Source organism: Pelophylax lessonae (assembly GCF_965119305.1).
Source record: "Pelophylax lessonae genome assembly, chromosome: 1".
NCBI classification, from domain to species: domain Eukaryota; kingdom Metazoa; phylum Chordata; class Amphibia; order Anura; family Ranidae; genus Pelophylax; species Pelophylax lessonae.
In genome coordinates, this window is record NC_138768.1 from 809,330,504 (window position 1) to 809,351,431 (window position 20,928).

The 20,928-nt window shown below is 44.9% G+C and overlaps 1 protein-coding gene and 1 pseudogene across 2 annotated transcripts in view; one reads left to right on the plus strand and one right to left on the minus strand.

The window, feature by feature from the left end:
- The window catches only part of POLN (DNA polymerase nu), a 560,717-nt gene that overhangs the window by 11,731 nt on the left and 528,058 nt on the right, over positions 1–20,928 (plus strand). The gene's annotated exons all lie outside the window — the stretch shown is intronic.
- Positions 4,774–5,569, minus strand: LOC309548105 (annotated as a pseudogene). The gene has a single exon. The product of its transcript is annotated as an uncharacterized misc_RNA (transcript).

Here is a 20,928-nt window from a genome sequence, read left to right on the forward strand (position 1 = left end):
GTTTGTGGCAAGAACGTGCGATCCTCTGGCAGACGCCTCAGATGCGCTGGTGGTGCCTTGGAATCGGTATCGCCTGATTTATGCCTCCCCCCCCGATTCAGTTGTTGTCCAGGTTCCTTCGCAGGTTGGTCTCGGAACCAAGGTTGGTGATTCTGGTGGCCCCGGACTTGCCGCGTCGGTCTTGGTACGCGGACATCATACAACTGGTCGTCGAGCCTCCCTGGCGGCTCCCGTTACGAGATGATCTACTGTCTAAGGGGCCGATCTTCCATCCTGCTTTACAGTCGCTGGCTTTAACGGCGTGGCTGTTGAAAGCCAGGTCCTGAGAGATCAGGGGCTCTCGTCGGCGGTCATTCCTACCCTGCTCAAGGCTAGGAAGGCCTCGTCCGGTAAGATCTATTACCGTGCCTGGAAGGCTTATTTTGCCTGGTATGAATCCAGGGGCGTCCATCCTCGCTCTTTTTCGGTGGCAAGGGTGTTAGCCTTCCTACAATCTGGTGTGGAACAGCGTCTTGCGCTGACCACGATTAAGGGTCAGTTGTCTGCACTATCAATCCTTTTTCAGCAATAAAACTTATCAGATTTGTTTATTATTATTTTTTTTTTAAACGGTGCTAAAAATAAAAAATTAAATAAAATAAATGAAAAATGAAAAAATGAAGTGTCGCCATGAGCTCGCACACGAAATAAAAGACATACGTAAGTCGCGCCTGCAAATGAAAATGGTGTTCCCAACCACATGTGGGGTATCGCTGCAATCGCCAGAGGGAGGGCAATATTTCTAGAAAAATACTCTAAACTGGTAACCGTTAATTTTTTTTAAAGCGTCGCCTATGTAGATTTTGAAGTACCGTAGTTTTTTGCAATTCCACGAGTGTGCGCAATTTTAAACCGTAACTTGTTAGGTATCTATTTACTCGGCGTGACATCATCTTTCACAATATAAAAAAAATTGGGCTAACTTTTGTTTTTTAGATTTTTTAACCACCTCCCACCCGGCCAATGTACATATATGGCCCAGTGGGAGCTTCCTCCGTCTGAGTGAACGTTCCGGAACGTCCTGCCGAAGGAGGGAGATCGCGAGTCCGCCTGCACGCGCAGCTGCGCGATCTCGTGTGCCTGTGTCCCCTGGACACAGAGCAACACCACTCGACAGGAGGGCTCTGTGATTGGCCCTCCTGATCACATGACGGCCGTGTCCAATCACAGCCGTCATGTGATGTAAATAAAGACGTTGTCACTGTGATCGGCTCTGCTTCTCCTCACACAGTGAGGAGAAGGAGAGCGGATCGGTGCTGGCAGGTGGCGATCAGTGAGTATAGAGCTGTTTTACTGCTCTTTACTCACTGATCACCCTGTGCTAGTGCCCCCAAAAGTGTCCCCAAAAGTTTCCCCAAACACAGTGCCCCCACAATAAAACACAATTGTCACACATCTTTACCAATAAAATCGGTCCCAGTGACATCTTCCACATCTGTTCGTGATCATCTGGCACAAATCATCTAGCGCACATCTTCCACATCTGTCTGTGATCATCTGACGCACATCTGGTGCAGATTATCTGCCACATCTTGCGCACATCTGCCACATCTGGTGCACATCAACTGCCACATACGTCTGTGATCATCTGGCGCACATCATCTACCACATATGTCCGTGATCATCTGGCGCAGATTATCTGCCACATCTGGCACACATCTGCCACATCCGGTGCACATCAACTGCCACATGCGTCTGTGATCATCTAGCGCACATCATCTGCCACATATGTCCATTATCATCTGGTGCAGATTATCTGCCAATTCTGGTGCACATCTGGTGCACATCAATTGCCACATACGTCCGTGATAATCTGGCGCACATCTGGCACACATCATCTGCCACATCTGGCGCACATCATCTGCCGCATCTGTACGTGATCATCTGGCGTACATCTGGTGCAGATTATCTGCCACATCTGTCGCACATCTGCCACATCTGATGCAAATCAACTGCCACATATGTCTGTGCTGTGATCATCTGGCGCACATCATCTGCCACATATGTCCGTGATCATCTGGCGCACATCTGGCGCAGATTATATGCCACATCTGGCGCATATCTGCCACATCTGGTGCACATCAACTGCCACATATGTCCGTGATAATCGGGTACACATCATCTGCCACATCTGGCGCACATCTGTCTGTGATCATCTGGCGCACATCTGTCTGTGATCATCTGGCGCTCATCATCTGCCACATCTGGCGCACATCATTTGCCAAATCTGTCTGTGATCATCTGGCGCACATCATCGGCCATATCTGCCTGTGATCATCTATCACATCTGTAGTCAGCTGGCGCACATCATATGCCACATCTGTCAAAGTGAACATCTGCCACATCCCAGTGATCAACATCTGTCACACATCTGTCCCAGGAATCAGTGCACATCTGTCCACATGGCTAAAAAATGATCCAGGGCCTTCAAAAATGTGATGGGTACTCAGGAAATGAAATGTGTAATTTATGCTCCTAGAATGCCTGACGGTGCTACTTGGATGTTGGGCCTCTGTATGAGACCAGGTTGTGGAAAAGTATCACACATGTGGTATCGCCATACTCAGGAAGAATAGCAGAATATATTTTGGGGTGTCATTTTTGCTATGTACATGCTATGCGTTAAAAAAATGGTATAAATTGACAACTTCATGTAAAAAAAAAAAAATAGGTTTTAATTTTCTTTACACATTTTCCAATAACTTGTGGAAAAAAATGACACGTTCAAAAGACTCATTGTGCCTCGTGGAATATACATTGGGGTGTTTTGTTTCCAAAATGGGGTTATTTTTTGGGTAATTCTTTTGTCCTGGTGCTCCAGAGCCTTCAAAAATGTGATAGGTACTCAGGAAATGAAATGTGTAATTTATGCCTTTAGAACGCCTGATGGTGCTACTTGGATGTTGGGCCTCTGTATGTGGCCAGGCTGGGGAAAAGTCCCACACATGTGGTATCGTCATACTCAGGTGGAGTAGCAGAATATATTTTGGGGTGTAATTGCAAATTTATCTATGCCATGTGTAAAATAACTTGTTAACATGACAATTTTCTGGGGGGAAAAAAAAAATCTTCATTACAACTTCATTCAACTGTTGTAGGCAAAAAAATATTGCAACTTCAAAAAACTCACTATGCCTCTGACTAAATACCTTGGACTGTCATCTTTACAAAAAGGGGTCATTTGTAGGGTATTTGTGCTGTCCTGACATTTTAGGGCCTCAAGAAATGAGATAGGTAGTCAGTGTTGGCGTTAGATCACTCCCAGTGAAGTATAGACTTGACTGCCTGTCCCAGTGCACCACAAGTCCCAGCGGGCCCGGAGATTACTCTGAACAAAGAAACAACTGCAGCGTTCGGTTGCTCAAAGTCATCTGACGCTTTATTCCTTCCATACAGTTTATATGATAAAATATCCCCAACAGGAGAACAATGGGAACACAGTTAGGCCTCCCCTTGGTCACCTAAAATGTTCCCACAAAAATACATTGTTTCATTATGACTTTATGTAGAGAGACAAAATCCAGCTGTGTTTGGGAACTGTACAGCTATTGCTTGGGAAGTACAAGATAAGGGCAATAAAAGAACACTGAGACCTAACTAGATTTTGTTCTCAGCAAAATACATGAGAAATACACTTATTATTTCAATGTTCATAAAATGTCGGCTAGAAAATCAAAATGGTTGAACTATTGCTCAAACAAACTAATAAAGAAGAACTCTTGCTAAAATTCTTCTTTCAATCCCCTCTAGAAAATCATTATATTTATTTACAATGATTTTCTCTTAACCTTTATAGTCTAAGGAATGGGGTGAAGTGTGATGTAAGAGGGTGTTTAGATCTAGTCCTACAACATTACCGTTATACATGAATAAATTGTCTATACCTTTGCTAAGCATTTTCTTAAAGCAGGGTACCACACAAAGCATGATGATACAGATTATAATAATAATTCCTAGCTATACCAAAGCTTGCTTCCAACTATTACATCACCTAAAATATTGATCCCAAGGGTTGTCAATGCCAAAATTCTTAATGGCCAGAGTGACCTTACCCTTAGGGCCAGCACTATCAGGAATGTAAATACAACATCCATCTACTTTATCAATATATACACAAGTATCACCTTTTTGTACAAGGATCATATCCTGAGCCATTCTATTCTGGAATGTCATCTGGGAGGTAGCTTCTAGTTGTTCTTAAAACATGAACAGGTTTCCCTATAAAGCGATATCTCTTCCATGGCGTCTAGTCTGTGTAAGTATTGCATATACATATGAGGAGTGGGTTTAACACATTTTGCTAAGCAAACCATAGCGCACTTGACAAATGCATACAAAAATAAAATGAAAATTACCACTAAGACTATGCTGGTAGTGATCCCCTTTAACCATCCAAAATACTTGATCCCGAGAAAAACTCATCCCATGGATTGGTAAGGCCTGAATTCTTCTTAAGCTCAACTGACAAACTCTCTAGCTTTCGGATAGCTAATGTGACCTTTCCATTGGGACCAGTATTACTGGGGATGTATGCGCAGCATGTACCTATTTTTTTCTATCATGTGACAGACCCCTCCTTTCTCTGCAAGCATTGTATCTAATGCTACCCGATTCTGAAAAGTCATTTGTGAGGAGGACTCTAATTGTTCTGCTATTCCCTGGAGGGCATCTCGCGTGTAATTAACAAACCTCTGCTGATTATAATAAATGTTATTTATCCAATCTACATTCTTATTAACTGTAACTTATGGGGAACAAAGATTCAAATCCAGCCGTTACTTGATCTCGGGCCTTAAACTCATTTGGGACCCCTCTTGGAACACCTATGGCATCTATATAAACATGTGGGTCAAAACTACCCATGGGTACCTCTCTCTTTTGTTTCCCTGTAGTTCTAGTGTTGTCCTTAAGCTGATGTGTGTTTTCGTCATTTTCAGTGAATATGTGTAGGGGCATTATTGCTTTAGCAAGGGCACATTGTCCTGTCCACTTTCTGGACAGCCTAGTCCTTATTTTCATATATCCAATATATGTCTCCCAAAGACATTATTTGATTCTCTATAACAGTAGACCTGTAGGTGGAGCAGTAACCCTCTGTAAAATTTCCTAAAAATCTACCCCCACCACTGTGTCTGGAATAACATGTGTATCTACCTGGGTAAATTGTGATAGATCCAGTAGGCCTAGATTCTTTAGTTATAATGGGATATTCCTTTTTTCATGTTTCACAGTTAGAATGGTTACTAGAGGTATTGGTAAAACAAGTTTCTACATTCTCAGGGATGTTAAGGGGCACCGTACCCAAGTGTGGCCTAGCTCCTCCACAGACATAACAATCTGACATGTTATGTGAGCTAGCACTATACCTCATCCATTCTAACCATAAGTTTACATCAGAGAACCCTGTCTCTATGGCCATAGTATCCTCAAAAGTGGGATCTGCTATAGCTACTTTTTCTCCCAAAGTCTGTACTCGGGGCCTTAAAAGATTTTGTCTCTTGTACCTGTGATGGCCATTCAGAAGAGCCATATATATTTCTTAGTTGAAAAGGCTTTTTGAAGCTAGTGTACCCTGATCTCTACCGGATACCCAAAACGGAAGTTCCACTATCTTCTGGACTAGGATTTCCTATGGTCAGTCTAAATTGCTCAGGAACATGTTTAACAATTGTCATTCTGCTTATAAGTGTTTTGCTAGTAGTAGGTTTGTACTCCTAATCGTCTCCCGTGTTCCAAACCACTAATCCCCAATAGTCATAATTGTCTCCCCAATATTTGTCCGTGACACATATAAATACAGTTCCTGGGCCTAATCTCCCATCATTATACCAAAGTTGTGTCTGTGTCATGGGAAGGTGAACTGTGGGACAGGGCTCTTTTATTCCTTTTCTGAGGCGTCTCTGATACTATGTCTGGGCTGGTGACTGTAGGTGTCCCACAAATTCCTCCAAGGGGCCCCAGAGTGATATATACAGTTAGTTATGATTCAGGTTGGGATGAACACTAAAAATACTAGTGCCATCAAGAAAATCCACAGCTTGCCAAAGTTCCTGGCTATGAATACAGTCATTTTGCTCATTTTCAGAGACTATAACACCTGCTTCGCTCGCTCTTCGAGGATTTTCAACACCTGCTTCTCCTCCTTTTATCTGTGTCTTTATCTTTGCCTTGCTTCGCACAATCCACCTTACTCGACTGGCATGGATCCGGGCTTGTTGGTTTTCCACAAGGACAGCGGTCCTGGTCACTGCGACTACCTTTGTCTTTGGTCCAAACGGGAATCCAGCCTTGGTCCTGTGATGTGGCAACAGCTTGACTACTACTTCATCTCCCACCTTGAAGGGATGAGTTGGTATCTGTGAAGAAAAAAGAAAGGTGCGAGCAACTTTTTCGTTCCACTTGATTCAAAATTCCAATTACTTTTTCTCAACTCGTCTTTGATTGTCCTATTTATCCTTTCCACTATACCTGAACTCTGTGGATGACAATCTATTTTCAGGATTTTAACTAGTTCCTGGCATTCTTTTTAATATTAAAGCTGAACCATTATTAGAACTAATTCAAAGCAGGCATCCCCATCCAGGAATAATCTCCCAATTGAGAATGCGCGCCACTGTGTGGGCTTCTCCCTTTTGTGGCCCTAAAAGCTTCCACTCATCTGCTGAACATGTCCACTATTCACTCTTGTTTCTACCCTGTGTTGGGCTTATGTGTGAAATCTATTTGTAGATGTTCATGTTTGGCCTTATGTGTTTGTTTGTGTTGTTCCTAATACAGGTGATGCACCTAGCAACATATGCTTTCACTAATTTAGGCCTGTAAATGCAAAAAAAAACTTCAGTAATACTTCATATGTTCTTTCCCACCACCTGTGTCCTATTCCATCATACTAGGCAATAGACAGTGAGGCGCTAGCTGCGGGGATACCATCTCCCCTCTTTTAGAAAAAAGCCATTCTCAACTTTTTCTAAACCATCACCCATTTCCTTAAAATTTGTTCTGTAGCATGCGTTTGTAGCTCTAACAATTTGTGATCTTTTGGCCTGGTGCAGGAACCATCTACAAAACCATCCTCTGTTCCCTCTATGGCTGTCCTGATATATTATGTCTATACAATCATGTTGTGGTGTAACACACTCTTTAATCCCAGTACCCATTTAAAACTGGGGCCTACCTAGGGCAAATGATGTGGCCATCCCTATTACCATCTCACAAGATGCTATGTTTGGAGTCACTTCAGGCATGCCTTAGACCTGGACTGCGACCATCTTTGGACAAAAACTATAGGGCAAAGTCCACCACCATACTCCTTGGCAAGTACACCTGTCATGGTCTTACAATTGTCCCTTGCATAAACACAAAACATTTTTCCATAATTTGGGAGGCCCTGTGCAGGCGCTACAACCATAGCATTTTTCAGATACATAAACGCATTCAACATTACTTGTGACATTTCTGGACCTGTGGCTTGTCTCAAAAATGTTATTATAGATAGGAGCAGTCGGATCCATTGCAATCAATGATCCTGGTTTTGTGGGCGGGCAAGACCCACTGTGGGCTGGCAAGACCCACGTGACTGACTCTCCTTTCCCCCTCTGTGAGAACAAAACCAAGGTAAACAACACTTTCCTGACACCATTGTCATTATTCCTGTGACACTTTGTACATGTAAATTTCTCAATGAACTCACTCGCTCTGACTGGCCTCCACAGAGTGATTACATATGTTATCCACATATTGTAGCGGGACTGACGCATGAGCAGGTGTCCTTCCCCTCTTGTGTGGTCTAGACAACTATAGAGCAGACAACTAAAACTGTCTACTTGGCCCTGAGGCATTTCTACACCAGGTCAGTTACCTGGACTGAAAACCAAAACAAGAAACAAAGATGGCTGTATCTCCTCGTCCACTAGGACGCTAAAAAAAAAAATGCATTACTTCAACCAATCACTGTAAAGCGGTAGCATCGGATGGTATGGCTACATCAGATACCACTTGCATGCTACAATCAGATAAAACTAAAACTTTTTGGCTCCGTGCCAATCTTACTAAAAAAACTTTTTGGCCTTCTGCCAATCTAACAAAAACTTGTCCAGAGGTTCCCCTCCCTTAATAGAGGACACCCCTAAAATATCACCCAAAAACTGTAATCAGATAAAAAGTTAATCTGATTTGAAACTTTTGGCTCAGTGCCAATAGGGTCCAATGGTTACACTAATTGCGGTAACCCTTTCTGGCCAAAAATAAATTCCATAACATAAAATTTTGCACCAGAGCTCCATTTTACATTTAGGGTCACAAGGGACCCATTTGTAAAATGTAATTTCTCATTATCTATAATTCTATAAAAAATAACCTCAAAATATCTTGCCGACTATGGCGAACTATGTTTTGCCTGATAAAAACTGTCTTTGTTCACTATTATTACTCTTCCCAGAGGTTCCTATGCTTTATGCACAAATGTATAAATGGCAAAACTCCAAAAATTCCATAAAAAGATAATTGCATATGTTTGGCAATGCTGGGACCCATAGTCCCACGAGCTGGAACACGTAGTCCTACAGGCTCCGCGCAAGAATTGACCCCCTCCCTAGGAATGTGGGAACCACCTCTCCCTAGAAATGTACCAACGTCAAAGTCAACATCGCAGCTTCAAACAATTATGTATGTCTAACTTGGAAAATGAATATTCAGAACAACAAAAAAACAGGGGCGCCATGTTATCTTGTGAGGTAATACTATTTTAAATGTACCTTCGGCCAAGAGTCTGTCTAATGTATGCCTGACTCCATCTTCCCTAACAAACTAAGTGGGCACCTAGGTATTATTCTGAAACCGTGCCAAATGATTGAATACTCTCCTGACTCATTTACAATTGGTAAATGGGGGTTTCTAAATGTCTTGGTGGGGATCCCATTAATTCCCATTGAAGGTTCGGCTTCCAATATCTCTCCATTCCAGAATTCTTGTGATATGGAGCTTCAAATCGCTCCACAATCCACGAGAACTGGAAGATTCATGCCGTCTACACAAAGTGAAATCATAGGCAGTTGTTGATAATTGAGAGACACACGGGGAAATGCCGAGTCCCCGCCTTCTGGGCACCATCATTGTTGCGGATGTTGGGGCTGCTAGTTAATGTTAAATTTAACTCTAGGCTTCTGTTGCTGTGGCTGGTCAGCTGCAGGGGAATCACCGACACAACGGTCCTCATAAGGGCAGTCCCATTTGAAGTGATTTGAAGTGATTTGGATCCCCACAGCTGAAACAACCATTCCTTTGCTGAAATCTATTATTAAAAGGGGGCCTATTCTGAGAATGCCCTGCTCTGCCCCCGAATCCCCCCTTGCCTCTTCCACTTTGATAGCGTCCCTGAAAGAGTGTCTGAAAATATGTAGCAATGGGCTGTTTCTCTCTGGGGAGATCAAAACATCCCGCTGCATCCTTTTCTGTTATGGCTTCCTGGAAACCATCCATGTCTTTGTTTGTCCAGTCTGAAACTTGCTGTTTCACAATCACAAAGTATTGGGACTTTAAATTATTGATAAATGTCTGAATCATGAGGCTGTGCCATTCCTTGGTGACACTTAAACCGGCCTCATGATTCCATACATTTCTAAACCTTGTTCAAAACTCCAGGACAGTTTCACCTGACTTCTGCTTACAAGCAATTGGACTTACTCTTAAAAGCCCTAGTTAACTCTTTATTATTCTTATTACTTTTCAGTCTTCTAGCCTTTTCAACTGTTTTATTATTCTACAAGGGGGCATAAGTAAACCAGTTTTCATCTCCCCTTATCCCATTGTGGATTACCCGGGAAATATGGGAAAGCTTGTCTATCTTCTAAGCATAATTCTTTAATCATAATACACTTAAAACCTTCAGTATAATTCACATATACAATATACATTAATTCTTAACACTTTAACTTTAGGTAGACCGTTCTTCTACCTTAATTTACTTCCAGGAATATTACTCACCAAATATTCTCAGCCATTTACATAACAAGACAATAAACAAATACCAATATTCTCTCACTCAATAAGACATGTTTCTATGATTTACACATTCACATAATCACTTGTTACCATGGTAACCCTTTATGGTTTCAAAACCCTCCTTCAAGCCACTGATGTATATAAATTAAACCCTTATACTTTTAGACTCGGGTGTCCCTTCTAGGACAAAAAAAGAAAAAAACCCTTTCCGAGTCTTGACCAATACCTCCCAGGTACAGTGGCTATCAAGAAAGTTTTCCTACCATTATAGACAAACAATACAAATTATCTTATACCTCTATGTGACAGAAAAGAATAAGCAAAGGAGAGAAAAAGATCTGAGTCTCGTGGATTACAACCGGTCAGTCAATTTTCACAGTACTGAATATATTATTTCAAAATGTCATAGATCCAATCTATGTCTATAGGTTTCTAAAACCTATCAGGTCACCTGGGACCCTCCAAGGGCCTCTTTAGTGTTCCCAGAACACTTAGGTTTTGGAAACCTATAAACATAAATCTATCAGGTCACCCAAGACCTGGGACCCTCCAAGGGTCTCTTTAGTGTTCCCCGAACACTTATCAAGTCTATACAGCCAACAGGTATTACTCTAGACTATATGGTCGTGGACCCAGAGGTCACGGCAAGGCAGAGAAAAATTTCAACACTTACCGGACATGGGCGTTGTTGACCATCTCGGTGTGGGACCTCCAAAACTGTTGGCGTTAGATCACTCCCAGTGAAGTAGAGACTTGACTGCCTGTCCCGGTGCACCACAAGTCCCAGCGGGCCCGGAGATTACTCTGAACAAAGAAACAACTGCAGCGTTCGGTTGCTCAAAGTCATCTGACGCTTTATTCCTTCCATACAGTTTATATGATAAAATATCCCCAACAGGAGAACAATGGGAACACAGTTAGGCCTCCCCTTTGTCACCTAAAATGTTCCCACAAAAATACATTGTTTCATTATGACTTTATGTAGAGAGACAAAATCCAGCTGTGTTTGGGAACTTTACAGCTATTGCTTGGGAAGTACAAGATAAGGGCAATAAAAGAACACTGAGACCTAACTAGATTTTGTTCTCAGCAAAATACATGAGAAATACACTTATTATTTCAATGTTCATAAAATGTCGGCTAGAAAATCAAAATGGTTGAACTATTGCTCAAACAAACTAATAAAGAAGAACTCTTGCTAAAATTCTTCTTTCAGTCAGTACATCAGAATTGATCAATTTTCAATCATACATAGCCTAGCTTGTAGACTCTAAAACTTACACGCAAACCTATTATCATACACTTATCAGGATTTTTTTTTACCAAAGACATGTAGCAGAATACATCCTGGCCTAAAATTATGACGAATTTTGATTTTATTGGATTTCTTTTAAAACAAAATGTAGAAAAAATAGTTTTTTTTTTTTCAAAATTTCCGTTATTTTTTCGCTTATATCGCAAAAAATAAAAAGCCCAGTAGTGAATAAATACCACCAAATGAAAGCTCTATTTGTGTAAACAAAATGATAAAAATTTCATTTGGGTACAGTGTAGTATGACTGAGTAATTGTCATTAAAAGTGTGAGAGCGCCGAAAGCTGAAAATTGGTCTGGGAAGGAAGGGGGTGAAAGGGCCCAGTATTGAGGTGGTTAAATGCAGTTAAATTTTTTTTCCAAATTGCGTTTGGAAGACTGGTGCACTGGTGAAGTACCGCATGACAAAATATATTGCAACCTCCGCCATTTTATTTTCCAGAGTCTTTGCTAAAAATAAAATGTGTGTTTGTGTGTATGTATATGTGTGCGTGTGTATGTATGTATATGTGTGTGTGTATATATATATATATATATATATATATATATATATATATATATATATAATGTTTGGGGGTTCTAAGTAATTTTCTTGAAAAATATACTGATTTTTAACTTGTAAACACCATGTGTCAAAAGTAGGCCTGGTCGTTAAGTGGTTAAATCACTCCCTCTTAGTTTCATGTCTCTGCTCAGGTAATTATTAGGCCCTTTTCACACTGACAGATTTATTGCGTCAATTTGGGACTGTCAGTTTTTCCAGGTCGACCCTATCGGACCATTCATAGCTCTCTATGGAGCGGCGGATGACAGTGAACATGTCACCCGCCGGCATCCAATCCTGTCTGCTTAAAACAGCAGATGGAAATTTGTTCCCCATCCGTCCAGTGGATCAGATTGGATGACAGTTGGACGTAAACAAAAAGACAGTCAGTTTCCATCCGACTGCCCCATAGAGGAGAGCGAACGCAGCACTTAGATTTTCTAAAAGATTCAGTGGTCTCCAAATAGACCCTGATCCCCCGAACCACATCCATAGAATGCAACGCAAATTCCTTGGAATGTCTGGGCTTAGAGCAGAATGAAAGCAACACAATGTCTTCATTCAGATGAAAATCAGAAACAACCTTAGGAAGAAACGACTGATTAGGTCGAAGTACCACTTTATCCCTGTGTATCACCAGATAAGGTGAGCGGCAGGACAACGCCGCCAGTTCAGATACTCTGCAAGCGGAAGTGATAGCCACCAAGAAGGCAACCTTCTGGGACAACGAAAGCAGAGAAATCTCCCGAATGTTCTCAAAAGTAGGCTTTTGAAGAACAGATAATACCAGATTGAGCTCCCACGGAGGTAGCGGGGACCTTCTCGGAGGAGCCATATGGCGCACTCCCTGTATAAAGGTGTGAATCAAAGCATGTGTAGCTAACAGGCATTGGGAATATATAGCCAAAGCTGACACTTGGCCTTTGATTGTGCCCAAAGCCAACCGCTGTTCAACTCCTTTCTGCAGAAAGGCCAAGACCCTAGCTATCGAAAACAAGCGAGGGTGCACCTTCAGTGATTCACACTAGGAAATATGCGATTTCCACGTATGATAATATGTCTTCCTAAAAGTCGACTTCCTAGCCTTCAACAGCGTAGGAATCACAGAGTCAGAAAGACCTCTATCTCTCAACACCTGGCTTTCAACAGCCATGCTGTTAAAGCCAGCGACTGTACAGCAGGATGTAAGACTGGACCTTGAGAAAACAGATCTTCCCTGAGAGGAAGTCTCCAAGGAGCATCGGCGACCGACCTTACTAGGTCTGTCTGTGTACCAAGACCGGCGAGGCCAGTCTGGAGCCACCAGAATGGCCGGAATCCCTTCCACCTCTAACCTACACAGAAGCCTCGGCAGGAGTTTCAAGGGAGGAAAGGCATAAATTAGCCAATACTGACCCCAAGGGGCCACCAGAGCGCCTGCAGCGTCTGCCAGAGGATCTCGAGACCTGTCTACGAATCTCTGAACCTTCTTGTTGAGGCGAGAAGCAAACAGATCTACCTTGGGAGTCCCCCACCGAACACACGGGAGATGAAAATCAGTCAGCAGTTCGTTTGTTTATGTCCAACGACCGGCCGTCTCTTCGGACCTGTATGAGAGTACTGGGACTGATGGTGTCCTCCTTCGAGGCCTTCCCATTCGCTTAGTTCCACACGAGGGTTCTTCAAAAGGAAATTCTAGTCAAGTGGAACAAACCCCCGAATTCTCTGGATTCTCGGGTTCGGTTAAGCCACAGGACCAGAGAGTCCCTGGTCTGGTGACTTCGGTCCCCAATGCTTCAGTCGGGAAAATCCTTTCTCCCTATATACTGGTCAGTTGTCACCACGGATGCAAGTCTGTCTGGGTGGGGGAGTCCTCAATCAGAAATCGGCTCAGGGAGTCTGGTCCCTGGAGGAATCTCGATTTGCCTATCAATGTCCTGGCGCTGAGAGCGATCCGGCTTTGCCTGACACACTGGACCACCCGTGTGGAGGGTTGTCCTGTGCGCATTTAATCAGACAATGCCACGGCCATGGCTTACGTCAATTACCAAGGGGGCACCAAGAGCGTCCTTGCGGCCCTGAAAGTGGCGGACATTCTATGTTGGGCGGAGCACTATGTTCCAGCTCTCTCCGATGTCCACATTCCGGGAGTGGAAAATTGGCAGGCGGATTACCTCAGCCGCCAGGCCTTGGATGCAGGGGAGTTGTGCCTTCGCTGGGGCACTCCGGACATGGATCTGTTGGCGTCTCGAATCAACAGGAAGGTACAGAGGTTTGTGGCCCGCTCCCGGGACCCTCTAGCAGAAGCGCTGGTGGCCCCCTGGGGCCAGTACCGGCGGATGTATGCCTTTCCTCCTCTCAAGTTGCTGAAGACTTCTTCACAGGATAGAGGCGGAAGGGATTCCGGTCATTCTTGTGGCTCCAGACTGGCCTCATCGCGCTTGGTACGCCAACCTTGTCAGGCTTGTCTCAGACGCCCCGTGGACACTTCCTTTCAGGGAGGATCTGCTCTCTCAGGGGCCAATATTCCATCCTGCTTTACAGTCGCTGGCTTTGATGGCTTGACTGTTGAAAGCCAGGTGCTGAAGGACAGGGGTTTATCTGCTTCAGTGTTTCCCACTCTGCTAAAGGCGAGGAAGGCCACTTCCAGGAAGATTTATCATCGTACGTGGAAGTCGTACATTGCGTGGTAGAGTCCCTTGGGATCCACCCTCGCTCCTATTCAGTGGCTCGGATCTTGGCTTTCCTTCAACGGGGAGTTGATCAAAAGTTGGCCTTAGAGTACTATCAAGGGTCAGGTCTCGGCCTTGGCTATTTTCTTCCAGAGGCCATTGACCGCTCATTCCCTGGTGCGTAGTTTCATCCAGGGGGTGCAACACTTGGTACCTCTGGTGCGACCTTCGCTACCGCCATGGGATCTTAATTTGGTGCTGTCGGTTTTCCAGAGGCCTCCCTTTGAGAATATTCACCCTGCTTACCTTGTCTCAGAAGGTGGCCTTCTTGGTGGCTATCACCTCTGCGCGCAGGGTGTCAGAACTGGCAGCGCTGTCCTGTCGTTCTCCCTATCTGGTTGTTCACAAGGACAAGGTGGTACTTCAGCCGGATCCGTCTTTTTTAAGGAAAAAGTAGAATTTTTTTTTTTTTCTAACTTTTCGGTCTTTTTTTCGTTTATATCGCAAAAAACGCAGAGGTGATCAAATACCACTAAAAGAAAGCTCTATTTGTGGGGAAAAAAATGACATAAATATAATTTGGGTACAGCATTGCATGACTGCGCAAATACCATTTGGTCACGCAGTGCCAAATTGCACAAAATGGCCTGGTCATTAAAGGTGTAAAACCTTCTGGTCCAGAAGTGGTTAAAAGACTGACATCTTACAAGGGGAATTCCACACAGACCTAAAGGGGAAGAACACTCAGAAGCTTATTGCCTGTCATGCACAGCTGCACCAGATTCTAACTTCAGCTTGTTCATTTAAGCTTAGACTCTAAGGGCTCTTTCACATACTGTGTCCGTCAAACGGACTCTGCTTTTCTCAGCGGGGGATCGATCCGCCGATCCCCCGCCGAGCAGAAGGATGACAGCTGTGTCTCCGCGCTGTGTGCGGAGACACAGCTGTCAGTTCCCCATGCATCTCTATGGGGGAAATCGGATGGGAACGGACCATCGGTCCGTTCTCATCTGATCCCATCCGATCCGATTGGGTCGGATGTCAGCGTACATGTCTCCGCTGACATCCGATGCCCCATAGGAATGCATGGGGGGACCGTTCAGATCCGCCAAAAAAACAAACAGGCAGATCTGAACGGTCCACCTGTGTGAAAGGGGCCTAAAGCTGGCTACACACTATACAACTTTTGTTGTTAGATTTCCTTCAGATTTACCTTTTCTATGTAGTGCGAGGGCCTGCCAGATTGCATACAATTTGAAAGTGTTTAGGTTTGACCTCATATTATATGGTTTTGGTAAGTCTAAAGGAAAAAGTCTTCAGAAAATCTTATAGTGTGTATGGCCCATTAGGCCCCTTTCACACATGCTGTCCGTTTTTCATCCATGACGGATGAAAAACGGATATCAATGTATCTCTATGTAAAAACGAATGACAATGGATGATCATCCGTTAACATCCGTTTTCGACTTCCGGTTCCGGCGCCGCATGAGTAGGTGAGCCTCCTTTACAGCTCCCGCAGCGGGTCTCCCTAAATCGGCCTAAAAACTCTGCCCAGCACACCTTACCTGCCTCATTTGCTCCTCACCCGTCCACCGCACCTCAGGGACCCGGCACAAACTATTCCCGGCTTTCCAGATGGAGCGGTTCCTAGAAAAGGCCGCTCCGCGCCAACCGCCGGCCACCTCACAAATCGAGGCCGCGGTCTTGGCCTACCCCGCTGCTGCTACAGATGCGGTGGCTATGGACACTGCTCAACCTCAGACTGACATCCCCCAGCAGCACTCCGCTGGCACTCCTGTCATGTCAGACCCCTCCACAGAGAAGATAGCCCAGGCTGTGGTGGCCCTATTAACCCCTTTCATCGCTGCCTCTGTGGAGAAAGCAGTTGCTGCAGGAATGGCTAGCATAAAGAAGGAGCTGGATGCCCATACCCACTGGTTAACTGAGGTGGAATCTCGCCTCTCCAATGTGGAGGACGAATTATACCAATTCCAGGGCACAGAACAATCCCAGGACAAGTTGAATTGCATTAATATGGACAAATTGGAGGATTTAGAAAACCGGTCACGCCGGAGCAACCTCAGATTTGTCGGGGTTCCTGAAAACATTGCCCCATCTGCTATACCTGAACTATGTGCAAAAAAAATCCCTGCTGCTCTGGGTTTACATGGCACGTGTGTAGTGGAACGGGCTCACAGAATGGGTCTCTACTCGGAAGAACGTAAGACCCCCACGCCCCATCATAGCGAAATACCTTAATTACGCGGACAAGTCCGCCATCCTGCAAAATTTCCGCCAAACTTCGAACTTCCAGATAGAGGGCATCAAAATTCTTATCTTTGCGGACTATTCGGTCGATGTCGCAAAAAGACGTAAAGCTTTCCAGACAGTTTGCTCCAAACTACATCAGGAAAACATAAAATTTACCTTGGCCTAACCGGCGACACTACGCCTCCGTGCACCAGATGGCAACCAATTATCTTTTCAGGATCCCGAGGAAGCGGACGCCTTTGTCCGTTCACTCCGCCATGGCGAACAAGGTCCTCCTGCTTCTGCTTAATCCCTTCCCTTCTCCAGACCGCTGGTCCAACGGAGCCCCAGGAAGGAATCTCCCAACGACAAAGATACTCTGAAGTGGTTAGCTCTGGTCGCCCGGTCACCCCACGCTGAAGCCCCTTCTGCTTTAGGAATCTCTAGCCTGTTGTTTTTCTTAGTTTTTTTTTTTGGAACGGTCCTGGAGACTATTCCTCTGGGCCTTGGGCCTGGGAGACTCATGGCGCTCATCTGACGCGTCTCACAGGCTCGTTCTCCATGTTGTTACTATGTTATCTGCATTTTACAATATGCCGCCTTGGTTAACTTATATATTCTAATATTTTCTGTTTTATGTGCTCCTCTCCTGCATCCTACGTGTACATCTTGGTCGCATTATCCCCGCTGTGGGCCGTGACCCAAGCTACTTTGGCTGATAGGTCGTTCTCGTGGGCTCTGTTATACCACTTCCTATCTCCGGAGGCCTAGCTTGGAGAGCTACGCTCCTTGGTGTACACATGCGGATAAAAGAGAAGTTCATGCTGTGTTATTGTTATGTTTCATGGTGTATTTTTTTTTAGTTTCATCCTGTTTTCCAGCCTATCCCTTCCCAGCCCGCTTTGGAGTCATGTCTGCTTTGTTATTACTGGGTTCCTGGGTCTACATTTGTGTGTCGGTCGGGTCCCATCCTGTTTGGCGATTGTCGATCTCATCCCTGGGTACTGGTAGGTAATCCACGATCATGGCCTGTCCTAGATCTACATATTCCATCTCATGACTATAGTGACATGGAACGTTAAGGGTCTTCGATCCCCGGCTAAGAGGATGAAAGTCTTGCGTCATCTTAAATGACTTAAGGCGGACATCGATCTTATTCAGGAATCTCATCTCTCTGCGGAAGACATACAACGTACGGAAAAATTGTGGGTGGGAAAGGTCTTTGGCGCTGCGGCTTCCGGCCGAAAGGCTGGAGTGCTGATTTTGTTCCACAAACGCCTCCCTGTAGACATTCTTTCTACTGACGCTGATCCCAATGGCCGCTACGTGTCGGTGCATTTACGACTACATAATAAAGAGATTATTATCTCTAATGTATATGCCCCTAATGTATTTCACAAGTCCTTTTACGCGGCAGTTACGGCACATCTCCTGACCTCTCCAAATGTCCCCCGCCTGGTTGGCGGCGATTTCAATGCTGCATTGGATTCTGTCCTGGACAAATCCTCCCCTCGGGCCTCGCCGCATCCTCATGTCCTGGACAGCCCCACTCCGTTGGTGTCGGTTATTGATTCGCTTGCGTTAACTGATGTTTGGCGACTTTCCCATCCATTATTCATGATGTAGCAATCTCGGATCACTCCCCAGTTTCCGTATCCTTGACACTCTCTGATACCCCTGCCGCCCCCCTTATTTGGAGGTTTCCCGCCTACCTCAAAAACAACACTGATTTTACGTCTCACTTGCAACGTGTGTGGGAAGACTACTCGGCATCTAACTCACAACATTGCACATCCCCTCACCTCTTTTGGGAAGCGGGCAAGGCTTTTCTGAGAGGTCGCATCATCTCGTATGCAGCAGCCTTTAAACGCCACACCAACCGCGGGTATAAAACGGCTAGCAAACTGTTGCGGGCAGCACAGCGCACACTTATCCAGTAGGACACTCCTGATGCTCGCGCATCCTGGCTGGCGGCCAAACAAAATTTTGATACTTGGGCTGACAAGCTACACACAAGGCACACTTATCTGCGACTTTGCACAGGTTCAGCAATAAAGCGGGTAAATTGTTGGCAAAGTTGTGCAAAGGACTGGTGTCCCCCACTCACATTGGCTCATTACGTGACAAAACGGGAGCGATTGTGTCCACCCCTCAAGGGGTACAGCAGATTATGCGGGATTTTTATTCTGCTTTTATATGCTCCTGATGAGGTGGAAGGCTCTGTTGCTGACCTCTTTTTGTCTGGTACTGGGCTTCCCTCGATTTTCTAAAGATCATCTTGATGCGTTGAACGCCCCTGTTACAGTGGAGGAGGTGCCACGTACAATTAAACAACTTGCTTGAAGTAAGGCCCCTGGCCCTGATGGTCTTTCCGGGGAATTTTACAAAGCCATGGCACCTAGCATAGTCCCTACACTCGTAGATGTATACTCCTCCATCTGGTCCGGCGGCTCCTATCTCCCGACGGGAAACCAAGCCATTATCAAACTGTTAGCAAAAAAAGGGAAGGACTCGCTGGAACCGGGCTCGCACCGACCTATTTTGTTGTTAAATCTAGATGTAAAAATACTCTCCAAAATAGCGGCATCCCGTCTAGCCAATATCATGCCTCAACTCATACATCCGGCTCAATCGAGGTTCACTAAGGGTCGCTCGGCTACCGCGAATATCAGGAAAGTGCTGGTAGCACTGGAACAAGCTCGCGCACAGCCTGACCGGGACATGGTCATAGTGACCCTTGATGCCAAAAAGGCATTTGACAATGTGAATTTTGCCTGGCTCCGTAAAGTCTTGTCAGCCATGGGCTTTCACGGACCCTTTGTAAACCTCATTAACTCGATGTATGCTTCCCCAACTGCTAGCCTGTGTGTGGGGGGTTCCCTTACTGCCGCCTTCCGGTTATATAAGGGCACTCGTCAGGGATGCCCTCTATCACCGCTCCTGTTCAACCTGGCGATTTAACCCCTCTCCCGTTATCTCTTGACTAAAGCCCCTCTCAACGGAATAGGTGTGGGATTGCAAGAGCTACGCCTATCCCTATTTGCTGATGATGTCCTGCTGTTTACTTCCAAACCCTCAGCCGATATACCAGTGATAGTCGCCACTTTTGACAATTTCAAAAAATGCTTGGGCCTGAAAATTACTCTAAAAGTGAGATACTCCCACTGGGGGGGAACCGTAACCCGTCCATGGGAGGGAGACTTCCCATTCCTGATAGCGTCCAAACATATCACCTATTTAAGTATTAAAATAGGGAGGACCCCGGGATCTATTTATACTCTGAATTATCCCCCTCTATTCTCCAAAATAACGAGTGAACTGGAAAATTGGATGGAACTGCCGTTGTCGCTTTTGGGGAGATGCCACCTAATCAAGATGGTAAGCTTTGCTCGATTATTGTACTTTCTTCAAACTCTCCCCCTGCTGATTAGACACAAGGACGTCCAAGTACTTGAAAAGGCCTTTTCACGTTTTCTATGGCGGGGGAAGAGGCCCCGAATCTCTTTAAAAAAACTGCATCTCCCCAGGAGCGAAGCGGATATTAATTTTCCTAATCTGAGATTGTATAATTTGTCTTGTTTACTCAGTGGCCTTAGACTGGATATCTCGGACTTCTCAATATCCCAACTATGACCTGGTGTCCCAGATGTCCAGTCCTTTCTCCCTGTCTGCTATTTTGCATACTAAGTGGGTCCATCTGGGCCCTGATCTCTGTTATAATCTGCTCCTTAGGGACACTGCTATCGCATGGAGGGAGGTTCGGAAGCTCCTGAAACTACCTCTGTACTTTTCCAAATACCTCCCGATTCGTGGTAATCCTAATTTCACCCGGGACTAGAGCACGCAGCTTGTCAATCCTGGGAAGGGAAGGGTCTGGTAGCCTTTGCACACTTGTGCGACCTGCAAACTGGTATTCCCTACCCTCACTGCACTACTATTGCTAAATATGGCCTCCAGGACCCGGACTTCTTTTACTTGTCCCAATGCCTTCACTTGATTGCTACTGTCGCTGAGAGACCGGCGGACAGATTCAGGTCATCCATCTTAGACAACCTACTTGAGTCTGCTGCCTTTACGATTTCAGGTATCTACAAACCCCTGCTGAAGATGCTATATTCACCTCTACTGCATC